The sequence below is a fragment of the Trachymyrmex septentrionalis genome, unplaced genomic scaffold (assembly GCF_001594115.1).
Source record: "Trachymyrmex septentrionalis isolate Tsep2-gDNA-1 unplaced genomic scaffold, Tsep1.0 scaffold21, whole genome shotgun sequence".
Classification (NCBI taxonomy): domain Eukaryota; kingdom Metazoa; phylum Arthropoda; class Insecta; order Hymenoptera; family Formicidae; genus Trachymyrmex; species Trachymyrmex septentrionalis.
Genome location: NW_017305288.1, coordinates 228,863 through 255,609, shown reverse-complemented (window position 1 = coordinate 255,609; position 26,747 = coordinate 228,863). Strand labels below are relative to the sequence as shown.

The 26,747-nt window shown below is 35.6% G+C and overlaps 1 pseudogene; it reads right to left on the bottom strand.

Moving 5' to 3' along the window:
* Positions 1-26,747, bottom strand: part of LOC108747979 — a 27,274-nt pseudogene continuing 527 nt past the window's right edge.

Genomic DNA, 26,747 nt, shown 5'->3' with positions numbered 1-26,747 from the left:
GGAACGAGTACGGTGCCAGTGCTTTAAAGTTCGTCGAGGACTTAATGGCTACCAATGTTACGCAAGGGTCTATTGGTAGAGACCTCGTTGTCGCAGTCTGCTAAGAGTAGGTCTCTCTGCAGCAAGCAAATTAAAGGATAACGCTGTTAGTGTTGCGCCAATGTTGCCTTTCAGGCTGGGCAATGGGGCACCTTTAGATAGGTTCAAGTTGAACATGTGCTTTAATGAACCAAAGAATAGATTTCCATGCGAGCCAACACTTTTTCCAGGCACTTTTGTCTACCGACTCCAAAAGGCATGAAAAATTGCGGCTGTTAGTGTTGCGCCAACGTTGCTTTCCAGGCTGGGCAATGGGGCACCTTCAGTTAGGTTCAAGTTGAACATGTGCTTTAGCGAACCAAAGAATAGATTTCCATGCGAGCCAACACTTTTTCCAGGCACTTTTATCTACCGACTCCAAAGGGCATGAGAAATTGCGGCTGTGACACTTTACCATCGGGAGAAAAAAAACGGCTGGGCCGGAGGTTATATAGAATTGAGTTTAGTATGAAATGGGAGAGTAAGGGAGGAGGAGGAAACGAGGAATGTTGTAAACAATTAAATATAATCTTACAATTAAATATAATCTTACGGCTCTCCAACTTGGCATGCGTAGTGGATGAATTTCATAGCGTAAGCACGCTTGCAGATTCTTCTCTCTCTATTCGCCTCTTCTGCGGCAATAGGAACGAGTACGGTGCCAGTGCTTTAAAGTTCGTCGAGGACTTAATGGCTACCAATGTTACGCAAGGGTCTATTGGTAGAGACCTCGTTGTCGCAGTCTGCTAAGAGTAGGTCTCTCTGCAGCAAGCAAATTAAAGGATAACGCTGTTAGTGTTGCGCCAATGTTGCCTTCCAGGCTGGGCAATGGAACACCTTCAGGTAGACACAAGTTGAACGTGTGCATTAATGACGCGAAGAACAGGAAGATTTCCATGCGCGCCAACACTTCACCCAGGCACTTTTATCTACCGACTCCAAAGGGCATGAAAAATTGCGGCTGTGACACTTTACCATCGGGAAAAAAAAACGGCTGGGCCGGAAGGTGTTATATCCCGACAAAACTCTCTATTTTTTTATTATAAATATACGATTTATCTTATCTTTAATTTAGTATTTCTTAGGGTTTGTAACAGTCCCTTTTATAGAAGGGCCTATTCGGTTCCTTTTCGTAAACACTCGAAACAAACAGATAGCTCACGCTCGTACGCCTTATGCGTCACGTAGACAAAAAATATCTAACCGATAATCTTTTCCGTTGAGAGCCTTTGTCCAAAAAAATGTTAAACAATAGTATATATATCCAATAATTAAGTAATATAGTAAGTACATTGTAAAAATTAAGACCTTCCAACTGCGAGGACGAATCTTTTATTTTTTCCTTTTATTAATGAAACTAAAATCTTGTTACGACTAATTGCCGAGTCCCGAAAAAGAAGTCTAATAATAGTCGAGTCCCGAAGGAGAAGTCTAATAACTGCCGAGTCCCGAAAAAGAAGTGACGCTCCTCGTGGAGGACCTCTCCTTTTATATGGCGAGTTAGTGACGCCGAGAGCGGAGTACGTGTACTGCTGAGTCACTCCAGGATTAGGGATATTGTTTATAACTTTCGTCATCGACCGTTTCTCGAGTGTCTAATAGATGCGAGCCACATGTCATTTGTTGCTCACACCCGCTGTTTCATTTTACAAAGCCTAGTTTGTTTGTTCTTAAGTTTCGCCTATCTGGCCCTTGGTTTCAATATCAACCCAACGGTTCTGTCCCGAGTGGTTTATTAGTTAAAAACTGAGCATTTATTGTTCTCAGCTCTTATTTCATTTTATAGTCCTCGAGATAAGGTTTGTCTATTTGGTACTTGGTTCAAATATCTAACTCAACGGTTCAGTCCCGGATGGGTTGTTAGTTTAAAACGAGCATTTATTGCTCTCAGCTCCTATTTCAAGTGGTTTACTGCTCACTAATTCTTTGTGATGACGAAAGTTTCTTATCGAAGAAAAGAACTGTGGAGTCTGGACGTAACAATCTATTCAAGAATTACGAAGTATAAGATATAATATGTATTTTGATGGTAGCGGTTTAAAATATGTATTATTAATATAATCTAGAATATGTCATCACATTTCGCCTCGCATAAGGATATTAGTTAAGTAAGATCGAATCTTTATAAACTATTAAGACTCTCGCTATTAAGATAAGACTCGTAGTGCCGGGAGTGGGGCTTGCGCGGAGCCCTGCTGCCTTAAGGAAAATAAGCGCGGGCATAGGTCTTACCAAATTTCAAGGAGTGCTGATTGGTCCTGAGAGGACACTCCCATGCTCATTTTTTAGTATAAAAGGAGCTGCCAAAGGCAGAAACGCGTAGAGAGAGAAAAACTAAGAGCGAAAGTAAAAACTATTCTGGATAAGAGCTATCCTCGCGCTAAACTTATTCCTCCGAAACTTATTTCTACGTTGTAACCATTTTTCTTTATTAAACTTTATTATACTAAAACAATTCGACTGAAACCTGGATCTCTTTTCTTCTCCGAATTCATTAATATATAAGAGTATCCGAGAACGGTGTGACTGTCGCCAATAGCGTGGCCCCCGTCTAAAACTGTTCTGCGGAGAGTTCATTATTTTGAGGAATTGTTGTGACCAGTCGCTGCCAATAGCGTGGCCCCTCGTCTAATTACAGTTCCTCAAAAGAGAGTCAAAATCCGAAGGGTTGTCACGACTGTCGCTGCCAATAGCGTGGCCCCCGTCTAACGACAATTTTTAGGATTTACGATAATTCTTTCGCGTTATTTCCATGCCTACCAAAGGCGGACTTTTTCTAGAGAAAAAGAGAAGAGATTAAGGTATCAAATTAAAACAGCAATTGATTCAAACCATCCTTTCCCTCACTTCCAGAAATTGGCGCAGTTACTAGACCAGAAAAAAACGGTAACCTCACCTAATGAAAACGATTCCCTCCAACCGTTGGAGATCACTCCTCGATTTCCCGACTATCGAGATATTAAAAAGGATGATCCGCGTAAACTAGCCTACAAGCTTCGCGAGCTTTTTGGCACCGGCTTCGAGATTACCCCCCCTCGCAATTATCCTACTCTCCCCACTGAATCCTAATCGCACACTTGATCTCCTAACCCCGAGGTAAATTGCTTCAATGCATTGACCCCAAAACAGGAAACATAAAATCGCGAAATAAAAAAAAACTCAATTCGGACGTAACAAAGGCTTCCGGCTCATCCCAGAGTTCAGGATCCATATGCACATAACAACGCATACGAGTATAACAACGGTACCACACTAGTACCGGCTGGTATCAAATGGTCATTTAATATTATATTCCTGCAACAATAATGACACTGTTGGAAAATTTGTGTATTTTTGTGAAAAAAATCTTTGGGTTAAAGTTTTTGTGTAAAGTAATGAACATATTTACGTGCAAATTTAAAATATGTCTCTTAGATTAAATGAGTGAACATAAAATGTAAGTTATTAAAATGATTTAAAAAATATATTAAAACAATTTGCACATATTTATTAAATGTTAAAATAAGAGTTAAAATAAAAGTGATGCTGATTTTTTATAACAAGAGTGAGAGGATGACTGCACGTCTCGGCATGATAACATGTTATCCATACTAGACGCGGAAACGCTTACCGCGCGGCAAAATGCGATGATATGTTATACGTACAAAGGAAAGTAGCCTTAATATATAAAAGTTACATTAATATTTTATTAAAAATTTCAATTTTCTTTTAAATTTAATACATTTTTTCCAACTGATAATATTTTTAGAGAAAATTCCAACTAATGATGAAAATTAATTGATTAAAAATAATTGATAATAATTAGCTCACTTTATTAGTAATTTTCTAAAAGAGGAAACGAAACATATTTAACGCAAAATTTAATTGTTATTTAATACTTGATAATCGTATATTTTAATAGTTATCAACTACACGAGATATTAACCAACTGATGAAATCAACTTGGCTTTTTACACGCACACATGCGTTCACGCTCTTTCTGGTCACGTTCTTTGCGAAAAAGTGAAACCGTGTCGCCCGCGCTGTTTCTAACGGCGACCGCTACTTTCGTGAACGATCATTGCTAACAAGTATTCTTAATCGAGTCCGATTCACCTGCTTCGATTCCAATAGGCTCTTTGTAAGAGAAACAGTTTTAAGGTCATTAATCTTAAACACCTCGAACTAAAGGCGGGGCTGTCCGACCGAAAAGCACGAGGGGCTAGGCACCTTTTGCTTTCACTTTTGCTCGCCGAATATAATCGTCCAAAACGACTGTGCACACGCGCGCGAAGTTCTGATATGCCAGACACGGAAAGCCGCCGAGGAAGAAGACGAGGACGGTTGTGAAACCCGCTCTTAGCTCAGAAAGAAAGGGAAAGGGTCATATGACGCGAAGAAATGGACAGCGAAGAGGATGCAAGAGTAATAAATCAAAAATTAATTTACCGTGTAGTAGCGTGCGCAGTGCCAAGTGGTACAAGATTGGATCTGCGAAGAATTTCTAGAATCGTCGCCTCAGTGATCGGAAGAAATTGACGATCCTCCAATGAGGGTAATCTTGATCTTCCTACGACTTGATCCAATTCATTCTGTACTGCCCTTGCTGCTTCTGGATAATTCAACATGAAAACCATCGACCACTCCAGAGTACTCTTCACCGTTTCCATACCCGCGGAGAAGAGATCGGCCAGAATTTGTTGCATTTGACGAACTGTGTAAAGAAAAGAGCTCAATCATTAAAAACAGTCTTTGCGTTATATATAAATCGTTAAATTATATAAGTATAACGTTATTAAGGTCATTAATCTTAAACACCTCGAACTAAAGGCGGGACTGTCCGACCGAAAAGCACGAGGGGCTAGGCATCTTTTGCTTTCACTTTTGCTCGCCGAATATAATCAAACTTTGCTTATACCTTATTTACGCGATTCTTTTACATTAATAGAATTATTCAGTAACTTTTACAATCTAGCAATTTTTGTTTTGTTTTAAGAATCATTCAAATTATATTCATTAAATTGTATTTTAGGTGATAGATTACGTTTTGAAAGAATTTCTAATTTCTAAGAACAAGTTTTTTTTTGTAAACTTAAAATCTCTAAATTAAAAGCCGCTCATTTTTAAATTTATGAAAAATCTACAAATTTTTAAGGTAGGATAATGTCAAAATTTTTCGCAAATATTTTATTTTACGTAAAGATTTTAACAAAGCAACTATTTATCATTCTCTGTGATAATTAATGTACAATTAACGAGACACCTACCATGTCTTCTAATAAAACGTTAGAAATAAAGAGATTCAATTGATTAACGATTTTTCATAAATGTATTAAAGAAATTTTACGATTGATGCGAGTTTGATATTACTGCGCTTGACTCGTAACGCAACTCGCGCAATTTTTACTCGTCTCATCAATGCTTTGATAAAATGAAATATTATACAATTGAGCGCAGCAGGCATTAAAGGTATGCTGGAGCAACGACTAAACTTTATCAATAAAACAGACTCTTAATTTCAAATAAAGCATTAAATCAAACATTACATGCATTAAGTAAACAATTAAATAAAACGTTTTGTACATTTCTTACTTCACTAATCCTATATATATTGCATGAATGTTAAGCTATGTACATTCAGATTATATTTTTCATTTCACTTTTCTTGCAAGCTTCAAAATTATAATTTGAAGATCTCATGATATATTATTATAAATTATTTAAATGTTTGAAACTACTTTTTGGGATATATTGGGTGTTTGAATTAATTCGTAGCGTTTTTTTTTGAAAATTGAGGCTTTATTGTGCAAAAATGGTTACAAATAGATTATTCGAAGTATTGCCCATCGCTAGCCACTACCTTTTCCCATCTTTCTGGCAGCATACGGATACCGCGTCGGAAAAACGCTTCATCTTTTGAAGCTATCCACGAATCGACCCAATTTTTGGTATCTTCATATGATGTGAAGTATTGCTCAGACAGGCCATGTGTCATCGATCGGAACAAGTGGTAGTCGGAAGGAGCAATGTCTGGAGAATACGGCGGGTGGGATAGGACTTCCCATTTGAGCGTTTCCAAATATTTGAATTCATTTACACACACGCACGCACGCACACACACACACACACACACACACACACACACACACACACATGTATTTAAAGAAAGAACTTACGTGGTAACAGAAAACTATAATTTACATTTTTTGTTGTTCATACAGATTTGTAATTTTCTATGGTTATTTTCTTTCATTCTAGATAAGAATTTTACCTTGGCTGAAAGCGTAGAGGAGATCACTTCAGGTGATCTCCTGGATTATGAGAGATGTCGATTAATAATTACGAGCTCCAAAAGCGTTAATAAATAACATTCTAATAATAAAATTATATTTTGCTTACCGGATTTTACTCTATTACTTTATACATTATAAGATATAGTTATATAGTAGATAGATTATAAGATAAGGTTCCTTCTTTAATTGTTTCTCGTATGATTGAGGTTGGTTTTTTCTTCAGCATTAATAATGGTGTTTAATATTAAAAAATTTGTGTCTCCTGTTATTGCTACTATTGAAAGTTCTTTTTTTATGTGTTTCACGAAAAAATAATAGTAATAAGTGATGTCATATACCATATCATTATCTTTCACTTGTTCAATGTGTATTATATTTCTTTTTGAGTGAGATTTATTCCAAAAAAACGAAATCTCATTTTTTTTTAAATAAGATTTTTTTTACCTGTTTTTTAAAAAGTATTTATTACACTACTATCTACTTTTATTTATATTATTTTTTATAAAAATTCTAAAATTAAAAAGCTAATGAATGAAAAATTTGAAATGACATTTCGCATTTGTGATAATTTCTGTTGTGGTTAACATAATATTCTTACATATAAATTTATGCGATACTCACTTTAAATCTCACTTAAAGTAACGTTGATGCAATTGGGCCTTATACAAACTTCTGTAATTAAACTGTTGATTCAATGTAAAACTCTTTCTATCTCGTTTTAAAGCAAAAGAGAGACAGACACACAGAAAATGTTTCTCTTCGATATCATTGATATAAAGTAATGTACTCGTATTAATGTAAAATTTAAGTTTTTTTTATATTTACGTAGTACATAAATTATAATACTTTGTAAAATGTAAATTATAGTTTTCTGTCCACGTATGTCGCTGCCATAAATACATATGTGTGTGTGTATGTGTGTGTGTAAATGAATTCAAATGTTTGGAAACGCTCAAATGGGAAGTCCTATCCCACCCGTCGTATTTTCCAGACATTGCTCCTTCCGAATACCACTGTTCCGATCGATGACACATGGCCTGTCTGAGAACACTTCACATCATATGGTGATACCAAAAATTGGGTCGATTCGTGGATAGCTTCAAAAGATGAAGCGTTTTTCCGACACGGTATCCGTATGTTGCCAGAAAGATGGGAAAAAGTAGTGGCTAGCGATGGGCAATATGTTGAATAACCCATATAACATGGTAAAGTTTTAAATAATACTCTTTTGTACGGGTTATCTCGGAACTATGGTTTATATAAAGCTTATCCATCCGAGATACCACTTTCTACACATTTATATTAGAAAAATAAATATAAATTTTGCATTTCAAACCTGTATAAACAGATTTTAAACAGAGTCAGTTAAACATTTTTCATAGCGGAAAGACAATAAATATACAGAATCTATAATTAAAATAAATAAACAAATTCAAAGGACTCTGTTGGACGCACAGATCTTGAGGCATCGATAAATCGCGCTCATGCGGGATGCCTATGGCGTTCCGAGAATTGCCCGGTCCGTGATGACGTACCTTCGTGGATAACTACCACGACTAATCGCGACTACTAGCACGAAAGGTGGAAGAAAGAATGTCCGTATATATTTCAATCGAGAACACTTTATTTTCTTTTAGTCATTCCACAAACCACGCACTACAAATGAGACTAACATAATGCGGTATAACGCGCTCGCGAGAAGCATACACGACGCAATACAAGGACTACCGGAAATCGGTAGAACGCGTTCGCGAGAAGCATACATGCTCACTCGACACTGGCAGCTAGACTCTCGCAGTTAGACTGACCCCCGCATCCACGGAAACGAAGCACGGAGCCGAGCCTGATCACGAGGCGTTATGTGGGCAATCACGCGCCCTCCAAATGGAGAAACGAAAATATACACACGAAGGAATGCTATTATTGAATACCTACATATTCGGCGACAACGGTATCTCGAAAACACTTACTCTCTGCGTGGCCTACCAAGGCTAATATGTTTCGAAATCCAAACAGACTCTTTCAAAACATAATAACAAACTCAATCAACGGGCGAAGTAAGAGTCAACCACATTTTTAAATTTTTCATAAAATTATATATTATATGTATTAACAGCGAGATGAAACATCTCGCAAAAAATTAGACTATAAACTAATAAGTTACAAGTTACAAGTTTCGGCTACCGGTTTGAGCCCTCTTCAGACATTAGTATAACGAAAAATAATATAATAACAGAATAAAATAAATTGTCGCAAGTGTTCGCATATTCAGAATAATCACAGTTCGGGTGAGTCTTGATCTCGAAACATAATTTCCATATGATTGAACAGTCAAAAGTATTAAAAATGTCATTGGTAAAGTTCTAGTTAATAAAAAGGATAAATTAAAGAACAAAAAAACGTAATACCGACAAATACGCATAAATAAAACAATATAAAATACCGAAAATCCAACAAAATCAATAAAAATTATTTCATAAAAAACTCACCAGAAATCATATGTAAGAAGTTTGAATTAATATGTCCAAAAAGAAATAAAAAACTTATGAAATATGTACAGTGAGAAGGAGCGCAGATGTAAGACACACATTATGTATCGATTTTCATGTACGTTCAGTAGTGCGGATCAACACAGACTAAGAGAGGAGACGGACTGTTCGTAACCGAAAGTCAAACTCTATTTATGATTGGAATATAAGCTTTGTGGAGGCCATCGGTATCAGTCTGTAAGTTGAGACCATTCTTTTGTTTCTTGATGTTAATCATCTCTGAAACCAAACGTCTACGATAGCAGGGCTCTTCATCTAAGATTTCGACCTCATCCCATTTAAATTTATGGTCTAGTTGTCTCCTATGCTCCGTTATTACAGATCGTGCCGACGTGTTGTATCTAATGTGATTGCGATGTTCTGCAATCCTTGTCTTTAATTTTCTACCTGTCTGTCCCACGTACGTAGCGTCACAATCATTGCATGAAATTTTGTAAACCACGTTGTTCTTCGATGTCTGCGGATAAACATCTTTGTGTACTTTGATGTATTTTTTGAGTTTGTTCGGACTACGGAAAGAATCTATAATATTTGACGATATCGGCAATTTACAGATTATAAGATATGTTATTTTTTAATTGTTTCTTGTATATGATTGAGGTTGGTTTTTTCTTTAGCATTAATAATGGTGTTAACATTAAAAAATTTGTGTCTTTTATTATTGCTACTTTTGAAAGATCTTTTTTTATGTGCTTCACGAGAAAATAATCGTGGTGTCATATATCATATCATTTTCTTTACTTGTTTAATGTGTTTCTCTTCGTGTAAGGCATATAGATACCCTGATGTCGTTTTTACTGAAGCGCTTGAATTTCTCCGTGTGGAAAGGGATGAATGAATGGCACCGTAAGCCAAGAAACAGATTTATTCGTCCCGTCATTGTCAGCCAAAACTCTATGTGTTGTGTGTCTGTTTCTAATCAAATTTTTTATACGTTGATTGACTGTGTTTCTCTTCGATATCATTGATATAAAGTATATATACTTTATCTTTACAGGATGCGTTGTAAGGACGTTTGACTTTCGTTCACGAGCACCTGCCTATACATCTTGGAAATGTTTGAGGTTGTCTTATTGTTTGCTTTCAATCGCCTATTTTTTATTTAATATTTATTTATAAAATTTATTTTAAAAGTTATAAAAAAGGGAATATTTTGGGGCCTGATATCTTATTAGCATTCAAAATATACCGAGAACATTCGGTGGAGGCAGAGAAAACTCTACCCCTTTTCTACTGTCGAGGCTTGATGATTTGAGGTACACATTGTGTACGACTTGTCTATTTTGATTTTGTCAATCTACCATCAGATTATATCAGCAAATTTTCAGCCTTCTACCGGCAATTTGCCGATATCGTCAAATATTATAGATTCTGTATATTTATTGTCTTTCCGCTATGAAAAATGTTTAATTGATGTTACTCTGTTTAAAATCTGTTTAAAATCAGGTTTGAAATGCAAAATTTATATTTATTTTTCAAATATAACCGACGGTCGAGAAAACTCAACGGAGACAGAGCATTCTCTATCCCTGGAATTGTGTCGGTGCGTGGAAGACGGCGGCAGACAAGTCGGCGGCCGAGAACGCGCAGCTTGACGGAGTATACTCTGCCTCAGAGATTCCTTTCGATGCAGCGGTTTCTAGGACATGCCGGTCGGTTGCGATCGGGAATGCTTGACAGTGGCAGAAGTACTCTATCACCTTTTGCTGGCGGCAGGAGGATTCGGATCTGGAAGATAGCAGAGTAGGAGCAGGAGTGGTACAAGTGGAAAAGAGACCGCGCGCGGTAAAAATCGCGACTTTTATACTAATTGTTGTTCTCGCTCGTATTGTTTCGAAATTATTCGGCGATTCCCGCCAGTTAACAATACGAGTGGGAGAAAACGGAATTCGGATGTACTCGAATATCTTCAGCGGAGTGTTATATGCGAGTTTCATGCGGCATCACGGACGCATCGCGCCCTCGGTGATTGCGGTGTCCGGTTGGTGGTTTCACTCGGAAGGGTACATACCCAGGGCGTATCGTTACACAATATTTTGAATAATTCAATGGCTGCGTTCAGCAAACTCAACTGTTGAGTCCGCTGAATGTGTACAATGATACCGAGCAATATGAAGATCCAAATTCTCCTTTGAGGAGATGAATTTTGCAGAAGAATCGCGCTTGAACTTTATCTTTTTATGGACCGTATATGCTTCGAAAACCCATCTGTAGATTCAAAAGTTGTTTTTATATCATCAATATTGCATTCTTCCCTTGAAAATGATTAAATAAGGAAACATAGCACTTTTAATTAAATTTTTGACAGGCTCCGAACTCGATTTGCGATGGTGTATCTTAATATTTTAATAAAAGTGTATATATTACCTGTTTTTTATCATTTTCTCTCTCGTTTATACTTTTGATGAATCGCTCTCCCGCTGAACTGTTGTTTTGATTCTGCAAAAAATTGCATTTTTAGGATCTGCAAAATCATGCGATTATAACATTTGAAACAAAGGAATTGACGCTTACTGTTCTAATTCGTATATATATTCTATTTGCCTCTTTTTAATAATGTTTGATTGCAATGAAAATATATTTTTGTTGTTCGATCGCATTTTTTCACGTATGTATTTTTGTTGATGACACTTCAAAATGGCATAACAGTCGAATCTTTATACCACACACTGCATTGATGCGCCATCTGTTTCCTCAAATCCGCATTTCATACTTGTACACCTAATTCATATTGTATCTAATGTGATTGCGATGTTCAGCAATCCTGGTCCTTAATTTCCAACAACACTCCTGCTCGATATGTCATAACTGAGCATAGGAGACAGCTCGATCATGAATTTAAATGGGATGAAGTCGTAATTTTAGACGAAGAACCCTGCTATCGCAGACGTTTGGTTTCAGAAATGCTTAATATCAAAAAGTAAAAGAATGGTTTCAATTTACGAACTGATACTGATGGCCTCCACAAGGCTTATATTCCCATCATAAATAAAGTTTGACTTTCCGTTACTAACAGTCTGTCTCCTCTCTCAGTCTTTGTTGAACGCACATAATAATCGACACGTAATGTCTGTCTTGCACATCTACGTTCCTTCTTGCTGTATATATTTTAAATGTTTTTCATTCCTTTTTGGACACACTAATTTATATTTCTGACACATGAATTCTGGTGAGTTTTTATTATACAATTTTATTATTTTTTATTAGACTTCCGGTATTTTATCTCATTTATGCGTAGATTTTTTAGGTTTTTTTTTGTTTTTTAATTTAATTTATCTTTTTATCAACCAGAACTTTACCAAGATATTTTTAATACATTTGATTGTTCAACCGTACAGAAACTACGTTTAATTCGACATTAAGACTCACCCGATATGTGATTGTTCCCGATATGCGATCTTTTGCGACAATTGTTTTTTGTTCTGCGATTTTTTCGTTATGTTAATGTCTGAAGAGGACTCAATCCGGTAGCCGAAACTTGTAACTTTTAATCATTGTCTTAATTTCCATTCGAATTTTTGCGTTATGTAATTTTTACCTCTGTTATTTGTAATATACATTTTTGTGAATTTTAAAGAAATGTATTGACTCTTACTTTGCCCGGTATTTATTTTTATTTATTTTGTTTAGAAAGAGTCCTTTGTTTTATTATGTAATACATTAAATAATGAAAAATGGAAAATAATTTGATGTGGAAAGTTACCTCAGGAGTCAATGCACGTAGATGTAACAAATAATCCATGAATAATTAGCATCGTGCACATAATATAAAAATTCAGGTATGTTATAATACGTCGATAAAATAAAAGAAAATAAACAACGATGTTGATGGTTGCGAGTCTAATGATAATGAAATGAAGAATAAGCGACTAAACTCATATTTGTTTGTCATTTGACGTGAATAATCAGTGATCAGTCAGAAAACTATGATAACAACCAGGATTCAATAATTCTGTGTCTGTTTTTAAATAATGCCTTCTTTTGTCTTTTTATGTTTATCATTTTGGAGATAATTTATTTATTATTTCGCTCAGTATCTAATATTTCAACGTTGTCTCAATTAAAATTGTGATTGTGATGCGTCTTGTATTTCGTTATCACTAAATGAGTGGATTATGTTCTGTTAAAATTATTTTTATGTTTAGCTATTCTATTTTAAGTTGTCTGTTTGTCCAGGACGCATCACAATCATTACGTGATATTTTATAAACTACATTTTTTGTTGGCATTGCAGGAAGAGGATCTTTTTGTACTTTTATTATTGAAGACAATTTATTGTGACTGTAGGAAGAGAGTTTAGTACTTGTATTTTTAATAATATTTTTTACCTTTTCAGAATTGAATTTATATATGGAATTGTGATTCCCTGAAATATTTTCTTTTTGAATATCTTGTGATGAATTAATTTTGTCGATGTGTATTTTTTTACTTAAACTTTCATTTTATGGCGAATCGTATCGAAAATAATTATTTGCGTGCGTTAATTCCTGAGGTAACTCTTCAATTTATTTTCCGAAACTTGTAATTTATTTGTATGTAAACTGAGTTTTTATTTTATTATATATTTTTTCAATTTTACTTTTCTCTATTTGTAATTTATTCTTTTAATTGTGCGACTTTTTTAAAGAAATGTGTTTGACTCTTACTTTGCCCTTTATTTATTGTTATTAATTTATTTTCCATTTTTCATTATTTAATTATTACAATTAATATTATATTCAAGGTCTTAATTTCTTGAGACCATTCAGCTCAACTGGCCTTAGGAAAATGTATGGGAGATTAGCCAACGAAATCCACGCACACATTTGTCATGAAACACAACTCATGAAAATTTATTTGCTGAAGAAAGGCTTGAATTTAGCCGAAACGTACGTTATTGATTTGTTTGAAATATATTATTGGACTATAATTTTCGTCACTTAAGCGCCGATTCCTAATTGCCCAATTTACTCATCATTTAATTATTATTATCATAAGAAATTTTACTTTTGTAATTATATATACTAAATAAATTTATTATTAAATTTTTATAAATAACGAATTTATTTAGAATTATTTAAAAATCTTAATATTTAAACTTTTTTGCTACTTTGTCCAACAATAGTGTCATGTCCACTATCTGGTACATTTACCTTAATTATTAATACGTAAAACTATGCAACTTTTTTATCGCTTTTCTTATTTTACCGACATTTCAAAAAGACATGGCAGTCTTTATCGTTGCTGAAACAAGGGATGATACGACAGGGTGAGCTCATCAGGCGAGCGTGTATCCGCGGCGAATACTAATGCGGCGAGTTTCTAGGGGAGGCTCTGCGAATGCCTGTACTGATATATCCAAACTACCCTTTTAGCCTTTGTTCAATAGCCGTTATTCGGTATTCGCCTGCCTTAAATAATCGAGGAACGGCTCAATTCGCTTCATTTGCTACCAAAGCGTGCGAGTTTAATGAGAAAATAATTTTTATTAGAAAGTACTATTTTCTAATTGATTGCATAATTCCAAAAACTAAAATTGGCTGGAATGAAAATAATAACGTTCTATTTTATGAACTAACGTTATCCACGATCATCTTTGTTAGCGACGCTATCTCATGTCGGATTCTACCTGATTTTATCACGCGATGAAATCGATCTGAGCCCGTATTTCTGTGCGATTTATCATTCTTCGAGAACCCTTCTCCGTTATTCCGAAATAACGGATGCGCGACGATCCGTCTCAGGATTACGTCGTTACTCCGCGACAAGTCCGTTTCCATTTGACATTGATGTATGCGCCTAGCTATTCTGAAAAAGTGTACCGTCTGTCGTGCTGCGAGCCTGATGGTTTATGACTGAACCGTCCGGAGTACTTTTGTCGAGTGCAATACACATATGTAACAGGATCCATCGCTTCATTATCAGGCCGAAGTTTATAAAGCAAGTATGTCTTCGATATATTCTATTGATCGCCAGTAGTGAACATATGTCGATTAAGAAGATAAAAATAGATAATAATATTAATTCCATACATCAGTGTCAATACGCTAAATGTATTTCTCTCGATGAAATCATAATCTTGACGATATAAGATCGACAAATTTTAACAATATTAATTATATTAGAAACAGAACCGTTTATATGAATTAATCAACTAAGTACAGCGTCTGTTATGGTCAAAGCTGGAATAATACATCTATGTATATTTAAATAAATTTATCTCAGATATATGATTCGCCCCGATCATTTTCAGACTTCCAACATACAATTATATATATAAACTGAAATATAATATAATCCCTATCAAATTAAATTAGATCGTCAATTCAACGTTACTAACATCTTAACAAATTTTATTCTCTTTCTGAATATCTTAACATCTCAATATAAAAGAAAGAATATATGATAAAATTTTGGATAATCCATATTCGAGATAGTATCACATATCTCATACCCTGTATCTTCTTACAAATGATCGATGGTTTCTTATTTAAATATCTACGTTATACTTTTTTTTTCTCCTGCATGAGAAGGAAGAATATCTCAAAATCGTCGGTGCAGTGTATTTCTCCCGCTAGGCTCCTTTCTTTTGACTTTACGATCTTTTTAGTTTCTTCGATGTTTACCGCAATTGACGTTTACATAGGGTGAGTTCACGCGGGGGTGGCGACAGATGCGGGTGGTTACGAGTGGGTGTGTGTGTGTGCGTAGCGGCATGGTCGCGCGAAAACCACGTGCTCCGCAGTCGAACACTCGCGAACGACACCGAATGCGGCCGAGCTCGAGATTTTGTGCGCGGACCCACCGTCAGAATGCCTTGCGTCCAGTCGCGGGCGCGTGCCACGTACCGTCGTGTCGCGTATCCCGGCGGCGTATCTCGCGCTTTGCCGCGCCGCTACTTGACACTGGCCGCGGCGGTCCGCGAGTAAATTCAAAACCTGTCATCCCGAAGTCTTCCGGCGATTAGTGGTTCAACGCCTCGTGCAAGCTCATCAAATCGATCGCGTCTTTTGAATGTGTAACGTCCGACTTTCCCATAAACGTGAATAATGTGAAGTTTGCGTGTGTCGATCGTAAGTCGGCGACAGAAGTTGGTGATTCGGTGGAACTACATGGAGTGAAAGGTAATTTAATTATTTCAAAATCTGTTGGCTAACCCTTTCAATATCGTGCGCGTTAATGATGGATATTTGAAATGTTTTTTTTGCAATATTAAATTAAAATTGATTGATTAGAGAATTAAACGCACATAAGTGAAAAGATCACATTGGTCAACACCTTTTTAATTTTTTCTGTAACGAATAAGATTATTCGTTATATCAACATTGAAGATGTTATCTCTCTCCATGTACACACACACACAGTGAATGTATGCTACTTTATTTTAATTTAAATTCTTAATTTTTATTTAATTGGTTTAAGAGTTTTTGATGTTTTTTTTTTCTAACTAGTTTACTTGTATTTAATACAATTTTATCAGTATGACTATTATTAGATTGATTTGTTATGATTTCCGCGCGAAGAGAGATGATAACCTACAGTTTGAATATCACAGTTTGATGTTTTAAATCCGTTGACGAGAATTTAATTCTGCTTTTTCTTTCTTTGTAAGTCCATATTTAACATATCAATTATATTTTAAGAATGTTATCAAATCATAGATTTACATTGTTTAGGATAACTTTATGATTAATGCGATCAGAAATTTTCTCTCTATAATTCTGTCGATTTGTTTACACTGAGGAGAATTTTGTAAGGCTCTGATTTAATTTTATAATATATATATTCGTTAAATTTGGATACCTGTGATCACCTTGATTATTACGTTTTGTTTTCTTCTTTACGTGCCATTTCTATCGGAGATTGGAAATCATAATGGCCAACATAATTTTATTGGTTGCGCGTCTAAAGAGTTCAATTAAACTGCAACTAAATCATTCACAAAGATTACGTAGCCATGAATTTTTTTTTCTTTCTATGCTCCTCTTTCCTTTGATTTTGCCCTGCATGATGTTTCTCAGTAATTCGTATTTTTCCCTCTCATGACGTGTCCCAAGTATTGCAACTTCCTCTTTTTTATGATGTTTATTAGTTCACATTTTTTATTTAGTCGTCGGAGTATTCTACATTAGTATACAATTAACTCACGATATTTTAAGGATACGCCGGTAGCACCACATCTCAAATGCTTCGATTTTTCTTTCTGCTTATTTGCTTCAATGTCCAAGTCTCAACCTCATATAAAAGGATGAAAAAAACGTATCACTGAAGCATTCTTGTTCGTAAGTTTATATTGATTTCGATCACAGAAGAGCTTTCTTATTTATTTGAATTTTAAATATATATGATTTGTTTATATCTATGGCTGTATGCTTTTTATTATTTATCTTTCTCATTTTGTTAAAAATTGATCTAGCAATTTCTATGCGGCATCTGACTTCATTGGTTTGGTCAGTATTACTTGTAATCTACGCTCCCAGGTATAGCGGATTACACGCTCAATTACGGTATTGATCATAATTATATTAGTATTAGCTCTAATGTTTTGTGCTTTTGTTATTACCATTTAGTCTTCTTCAGATTTATTTTTAAATCGTAATTGTTATATCAGCAATTGAGACGCTGTATGAAGCGCTGTAGTTCCTCCAGCGTTCCCGCCAAAATAACCATATCAGCATACCTTATTGATCGTCTCACCATTTATTATTAAGCCCTCGGCGATTTCTGACAATGTCTGACCAGGGCTGGCATTATTTTACCCACCCCATCGTAAACTAAACATTACTTGAAAAAAATATCAAAACAAATTTATTTAATAATCAATTTTATTTTAAAAAACCCCTAAAAACCCCCCAAAAAAACCTCAAAAAACCCCAATAAAATCCTCATAAAACCCAGTGGGTTGAGTTTTTTTTTTAAAACCCGAGTTTTTTCGAACCCTGTGTCTGACAGATGGTTTCGCTGCATAAGTTAAACAGTAGTGGTGATAGGATACATCCCTAACGCATCCCACGACGAATTTCTTCTGTTAGATTTTCCTCAATTTTCACTTTTGCTGTTTCGTTCCAATATAAGTTACATATACTTCTAATGTCTCTGCTGTCTACATTTTTATTTACTAGAATTAGTCTTAGTTTATGTTGTATTTTATCAGAAGCCTTTTCCAGATCTATAAAACAGGCAGATATTTCCTGATTCATATCTAGACATCTCTGTGACAGGACATTTATTGCAAACAGAGCTTCACGCGTTTCCAATCCTTTTCTGAATTTCATTTGACTTATACTTTTGATTTATTACTTATGTTATTGAGTATTATTTGTACTATATCTAACTTTTTGTAGATCCTATTATGGCTGGTATTCATATTCGAATCTTATATTCAAGATCGTCTTAAATACAGTCTTAAGAAGTCATGAACCAAAAAGAGGGCCATATTAGCGTCTTAAGTCACTTAAGACAGTCTTGAAATAAGAATGGAATGAATACCGGCCTATGTATTATTTTTTAAAACAGCTAAGGCATGATTCATTAGAGCTATGTTGCGATATTCATTACACTCTCCTTTGCTTTCGCTTTTTTTGGGATTACTATAAAGATGGATAGGAGCCATTCTTTAAGTATTATTCCCATTCTATATATAGTATTGAATAGTTCTAAAATTTTTTGACAGAAAGGATGCCATGAAAAGTAATTAAGAAAACGATCCGAAAATGTAGTTTAATTGTATATTCTATTTCTTCTTTAATTACATTTGGCCCAGTATTCTCCGTATATTCGTATTGATCTTCTCCTCTGTCTTTATTATCAAAGAGGTTTTTTTTGTATATTTTGTATTAAGTGCGTGACCTCAAAGATCGCGCAAGGTATTTCGTAAGGAATGATGTGGAAAGATTTTGATTTTACTTGGTATAGTTTCAGAGATATGGGCAGATAAGTTTATTAAATAATTATCAGGATGAGTAACTACAGTTTTACAGCCTCTCCATAATTCACTCCTTCACACACTCTTAAACTAAGAAACGCGACGGACTGATAGATGAGCAAAGCGAGAACGTGTTAAACGGTCGGAAATTTAAATCGGAAATCCAGGATCGGAAAGTCGTTTACTCGAAGAATAAATTTCATCATAATCCAAACTAAGAGGTTTAGTTATGCTATTTCTCTACGCTCTTCAATCAGCGGTGGCTCGCAAAAAATTGATTTAGTTGTTAGAACTGTTAATATTTGAATTTAATTTAAGAATTTAGTTCTATATTTAATTTGTCGATTATCTTTCTTACACTACAGTATATAATTCAAGCACATGAATTATTCAAATACAATCCGCGTGATGTATGCCGCATGGATATTGAAAGGGTTACGAAATCCATTATTTGCACTGCGGTGAAGAGATTCGCTTAGATTGTGCCCAGGAAGGAGGGAAAGCGAAATAACTCGGAGAGAAAATCCATCAGGAGCGCGGTAGTCTTTCGAGAAGCGCCAATTAGCAGTTGCGTTTTTGCTACTCCCTTTAGATGTAACCAGAGTGCATTTGCTCGAAGAAACCGATTACGCCCTTTTGAGTGCATCGCGAGTTTTAATTAGGCATTTCTACTTTCTCACCGCAGCGAGATATAGTAACGCACTTTCGCCATTAAGACGAAGATTCTCAGGAATCAAGAAATTTTTACTCATCGATTAATTTATTCGTTGGGAAACAATAGCTAGGCTTTAATTACATACGCGAACACATAGTTAATTAGCACAATTTCGGAGTACTCGAGCGATTTATTACGAAGTCCCCAAGTCTATTGTTCATTTGCTGTAAAATCCAGGAACCGATTGAAGAAAAAATGAAAAAAGTAATCATATGAAAAAAGTAATACTGAGCTGTTCCTCCCTTCCCCCCTCACCCACAATTCTCTTCTTTCCTCCCACCACTTCAACAAGTAGCGTAATATAAAAAAAAAACGGCCCGGAGGAACAGCCCAGTATCAGGCTGCTCCTCGCTTTGATGAAGTGGATTGCAAGGATTGCACTAAATGTTGGCATTTCAAGAATGGATCTAGACACGGAGGAAACCCGCGAAACGCATGATTTTTATATAAAAGCAATTTATTTTATGCACACATTTTATTATTAAATTATATATTAAAAGAAAAATAATTAATACAAGGATTCTTGATGTCAATAATAGAAAGATAAGAGTCAGTTATAAAATTCACAAAAATAAAAAACTCAGATATAAAATACACTGTAATTAAATTTAAATTTAAACGATCATTACATTTTTCGGCTACTAATTTGAGCCATCTACATATGATATAAGAACGCAGAAATATTATAAAACCGCAATAATAGGAAAATTAAGAATTATACATGCTTTGTATGAGGTCAGATGAATACATATATATTTTTTAACAAAATAAAGACAAAAATACATAAGTAGGAGTCAGCTTATACACGATAGAAATTGCTTCACACATGCACGATAATTCTTGCTAACGTTCTCTCTATCACTTTTGTTTCCAAAAAAATATCTCCAATAAGTACTAATTTAAGGTATCAATAAAAATAATTGCGTGGGTAGAAAAACAGTTCAATGCATATCAAGAAACGTTGAGATCCAGATTAACAGTCGTTGTGGTTCTATCGAATTACTGATAAGAACGGAGAAAAATCGCCGTTTTACCGGTAGCAGCCACCTCGAATTTCGACTATTTGTCCCTGAAAGACAAGATCCTAATGGGAAAGTAATCCCTTTTGGGTAAACGGTAGGAAGAGATAAAAGTATCCAGTCCAGAGAGAAGTTTCGAGAAGATCTCTGAATCGCATGTCCGTGGCAAGTCTGGATGAGGCTCCTCCAGATGAGGTCGCCGATAAGGATCCCTCCTTTCGGGAGCTGGACTGGAATTTGTCTTCCATGGACATGGCCAAGCGATATGTTCTTGAATCCCCGTAAACCGCGGGCTATCGTAAAAGCAGTTGTAGCAGTAGTAGCAAAACATCCGTTGCTATACGAGAAGAATGTCAGAGCTAATCGTAGATCAACAAATTTCGACATTGTCCAATTCTCTGTTGAATTCGAATATTGAGATTTAGTTGGAAAAAGAGAGAGAACCATTGTCTGTAACATACATAATTGTAATATAATTTATTTATGTTGCCAATCGTAGAGTTTAGCGTCCCTAGAATCGCAGATCCACTAAAGTTGTATTTATGATATAGTAATGCAGAAAAATAATTTATGCTAGGTGTAAGCATAAAAAAATTGTCATTAAACAATTGAACAAAAAGTCGTAAGTCAGAAATTCTTAAACTTTAGAATTGTTTTACTTATCCTAAAAAATTTATTATTTTCGATTATTGTACTTACTACTTATTAAGTACTTTAATAGCTATATAAAATTATTTAAGTCTCATAACAGTGGTCACGAAATTTCTTTAAACTGTATCCCGCATTATCGATCGAAAAAGGAGCGTCGGAAGGGTTACCGCGAGATGAAATAACGAGTGCTTTAACTTTTAAGCTATCTCGTTCACTGAAAATTAGTGGCAGATTATTCCGATAGACTACCGGTCGCGAACCCGACCGATGCGAACTTTCCCGGCGGTGAGGCCAGTCGTGGTTGACGACTTTGTAACCTGGAGATTCGTCAACGTCAGACCCCATTAGTTGCATCCCTTCGTCTGCTGTCGAGTCGCTAATTCCCTCAACGGAGAATACACTTTGCCAAGCGAAAATACGCAACGCCGCGTGTCACTTCAGATCACCTTCCAGCTTTATTAGGATCCTTGATGCTGGATCTAGAGATGCTCTTAACTTGGCAAGACTGAATGTAAACTTAGAGTGCTAAAATATAATAAAGTTTAATGTATATAATTTTCAATAGATATATAGGCCCGTGTTCAGAACGCTTACAACGATGTAGCGCGTTAACATGCAGTAATTTACGTTACGCATACTAGAATTTTAGAGATAAAAGCACATTCTGAATACGGACTTATAGTATAGAATTTTGTGGAAGAAATAAAAATGTTCATAAATACAAGAGAGAATTGAAAATTTTTTTCTCTCTTTGGTTTTTTTTTATAGATATAATTTTCTCTGAGATACATTTAGAAAGTAAAAAATTAGAACGAGTAAAATACGACAAATGAAAAATTACACATATTTTATTGATTTTTCGATTGTTTCAAGTCTAAATGAGTTTTATTAAGAAGATTAGGAAAGATATATATATAAGTCGCTTCTAAATATCATCTAAATCCTTGTTCATATTCCAAATAAAATTAGTATGTTCGATGTAGGATTTGCTGAAAGCACACGCGCGTCGATCTTTTTCTCTCTATTCACGTAGAAAATCGATGCAAATTTAAACTGAAAATAGTCTGCTATTTAAGAAACTGTGGCAGCTCTTGATTCTCTGTTCAAATGTATTTTCAGAAGAAATAGCTTTGAGTCTGTTTGTCGTTTTCAGAAATGAACTTGTATTATTAGATGTTAAAGGAACCAATAATAACCTAGTCCCTTGAATTAAATAACATTTGTTATTTTTAATTTTCATGTATGTGCAAATAAATCAATCCATTTCTGTAGTTATATAGAAGCAGTGACGACCCTTAGATGTGATCAAAAATAATTCAAATTGGGTATAATTTAATATTATGAATTTATGTTTTTGACATAAATTTAACAATGTGTAATATTGTTATATCATTAATTATTATAGAAAAAGAAAATATGCGAGAACAAAGATACATATACAGGCTGCGTCACCAAAATCCGAATAAATCGAACAATTTTTTAAAAATGTTTTTAATGAAAAATTAAGTATTACAAAAAATATATCCTTAACATAATCAAATGTCATTTTCATTTTATAAATCTTTAAAAAATCATTTTTTTTTAAATTGATTTTGATGATTTTTTTTAAGTAAAGTTACATAATTCATAATGTTTATACTCAATCATTGTTATAACTAAAAAAAAATCACGTTTTTTTAATTGTGTCACTTTTGAAGTAAAAAAGTAATACTTTGGCTATGTTTCACGCATAATATAAAATTTTTATAAATATGAAATTAACGATGGAAGTTTCTTCGAAAAATACTAATATACGGTAGTACTATATATAGTGTGTATCTGTTTCGAAGGGGTCAATAAACACTGTACAGCCCCACGCTCTCGAACTTTGACCCACGGTTTATGTCTTGGCATGACGTATGCTGGCAATCACCGCTTGCGCACGCGAGAGATAAAGGATTATTTAACGCCACCGGACATGAGAAGGCTCAACTTAGATTTAAACTTTTAATGTCAGTGTGTAATATCACAGGCACTTACAATTAGAAAATATCGTGCAAATTTTTATTACATTTTTCGTTATCAAACGAACGTCGTGCCGTGAAACTGTATGCCACCATTTCGATCTATTTACGCGCAACGAAGTCTTTTACCATCTAAAACAGCTTCTAAAACAGTTGCGACTTCATGGAATTTATATGGCCAGATGTACGTATTTGTCACTCAAATAAGTTACAGACGATTTCCATTTGCACATTTTTATTGTCGACTTAATTTATGCGAGGAAGTAGATTTGTAATAAGAGACGCGTTGTATATAATGTTTTTTTTAATACAAAAAATGAAAATTTTTGCTTTTTTATTACAATATGTTATATCCCGACAAAACCCTCAGCCTTTTATTATAAATATATAGTTTAATATCTATAGTTTAGGCCTTGTAACCGTCTCTTTCTAAAAAAAGGCCTATTCGGCTCCTTTTCTCTCTTTTACGCTCGAAGGACACGGACAGCTCGCGGTACGCCTTATGCGCCGCGTAGACAAAATACATCTAACCGACAATCTTTTCCGCTGAGTCCAGAGAATTATCGAACAGCATATATATATATATATATTCAATATTCAATAATTAAATAGTTAAGATAGTAAAAATTAAGACCTTCCAAATGCGAGGACGAACCTTTTATTTTTCTCTTTTATCAATAAAATCAAAATCTATTACAAGTATAAGATAATGTATATATATGTCGCGTATATTCAAGTAAGACGTAGCATTATTAAATTATGTAAGTTCACATACAACACATTCGCCTCGCATAAGGATATTAATTAAGTAAGAATTTAATTAATTAAGTAAGAATTTTTATAAACTATTAATATAAGACTCGCAGCGCCGGGAGTGGGGCTAGCGCGGAGCCCTGCCGCGCGTTAGGAAACCAAGCGCGAGCATAGCTCTCATCGAATTCCAATGAATGCTGACTAGATCATTTTTTTTGGTATAAAAGGAGGTGCCAAAGACAGACACGGAGAGTCTAAGAAAAAACTTGAGAGCGAACACCAACCTAGTCAGAGTAAGAGCTATCCTCGCGCTAATTCCTCCGAACTTATATTCCTACACTGTAACATATTTTTCCTTCTTTATTAAAACTTTATTATACGGAAACTATTCGGCCGAAACCTAGATCTCTCCTCTTCTTCGAGTCCGTTCAAGTATACATCCGGGAACGGTAAGACTGTCGCTGCCAATAGCGTGGCCCCTGTCTAAACTGTTCTACGGAAAATTGTTATTTCAAGAGTACTTTGAGAAATTGTCACGACCAGTCGCTGCCAATGGCGTGGCCCCTCGTCTAAGTGACAGTTCCTCAAAAGAAAGACGAAATCCGAAGAGTTGTCACGACTGTCGCTGCCAATGAGCGTGGCCCCCGTCTAACGACAATTTTTCGGATCCGCGATAATTGTACACGAATCAGTTGTCACGACTGTCGCTGCCAATAGCGTGGCCCCCGTCTAACGACAATTTTTTCGATTCGCAATAATTGTACCGCGTTATTCCTATGCCTACCAAAGGCGGCCGCAGGGTAAAAGAGAAAAGATTGAGGTTTCAGATCAAGACTGCAATTAATTCAAACAACGACCCTTATCCACACTTCCAAAATTTGGCACAATTACTAACTCAGAACAACGCGGTAACATCACCTAGCGATAACGGGTACTTACTCCAACCATTGGAGATAAATTATCAATTCCCCGACTATCGAGTCATACAAAAGAGTGATCCACGAAGGTTAGCTTATAAACTTCGCGAGCTTTTCGGCACCGGGTTTGAAACCACCCTCCATACCAACAATCCTACTCTCCCCACCGAACAATCCTAAAAACGCACACTTGATCTCCTAATCCCTGGGTAAATTGCTTTGATGCATTGACCCTAAAACAGGAAATAAAAACCTCGGTCCGGACGTAACAAATATTACTTAAGTACTAAACCCTTTATCAGATATTACAAATGAACTTATAAACTACATTACTATATACTACATTTAATTAGATTCGAAAGGCTGTATCGCCGATTTGATTGATGGTTTCAATTTATCGGAGGATAATATTGTATTGTACAGCCTCGAGGAAATATTGAAACCAGGGATGTTCTTGAGAACATATCGGTTGTTGTTCAATACTGGTAATAACAAATGGTCTTCGTATTTAGGCATTAGCTTGTTGTTGATACCAACTTTCTTTTGTAATTGTCTGACAAGAACATAATCATCTTCACTGTATAGTGTTTATTTCTTATATCGCTTGTTATAGAACCTTCTATTATATTCCCTGAGTCTTGCTAAAGAATCTTCTAGAAAATGATTAATTCTCTTATTATAAAATGATTAATTCCGTTATTAGCATCATTTTGTCTATCGTATATTGATTAAAAGATTCTTTGGTTGTATTCCAGTGGCTTCAACTTTCTGCATGTAGGAATTAGAAAAAAAATATTTCAATATAAAAATAAAATATTAGGAGTGCAACAAACAAAATATTAAAAATAAAAGTATTATATAAAGAATATAGAAATATATGTTGCAACCTCACTCACGAGTGTGGCGCAACTTCGTCGCGCGTTCATAGCCGATTTCCTTATGCAATTGGATTACGGGTGACTTTAAACGAAACGCGACAGAAAGGCGTCTTCATGCGGCCACTCTTAAGGGCAACACAAAATCGCGAAACAATAGTTGGGCGCCAGGCACGATTGAGCGTGCCACTCTTCCTCGAAATTACGCGATATTTCTCTATGCAATATTCTAACGGGCTGTGAACATCGACGGGCTCTCAACTGGTAGCTCAGTCTCGGAAATGGCAGAGGGGGTGGTTCGTGGTCGAGAATAGAGGATCATTTGGAGAAGCGAATAGTAACGGCAATAAAACACACAAAGATTAATAATAGTAAAAATAACAAGTATATTGAGCAAGTCTTCGGCTTTCCTTTACATCTGCCGACAAAATTGTGATGATACAATCTAACCCACCGCGGTCGCTGTTTCGCACCGGCCTTGAGATGCTTTACGCGGCGCGTATTACTTTCGTTATAATTCCGCGGCACGAGCTCACGCCACGCAAGGACATTTCCGCGAACAATAATTCGCCGCTTCATACGGCGATCGAATTTGGTAAGAGCGTAACACGGCGTAACCTCGTGCGCGCTCGCGGGGCTTCCCCACGCTCGACCGAAGGTCAGATAAGGACAGAAAAAGCACAAGAGCTTGACGCTAAGCAATCTCGATGCGGCGGAATATTCACCACTAATAATGACTATAATCACTTATCGTAATTATCAGAACACAAAGTGCCGATACTCTAAAACATGCAGATCGGGCGCTGCAAGATTTCGACAATAAGACACGTTTCAATACGGCCGCACAGAGCGGCGACACGGTACTACACGAAAATACGACACGCGACACGCTTACTCTAAATGACAAGGCTATGGCTTTGGCGGACGGAATCGACTTCCCTGACTACGAATGCCACGTGCTCTCACTACGTTGGGCTCAGGAACAACGTCTCGTCCGGATCGCGCCTCCCG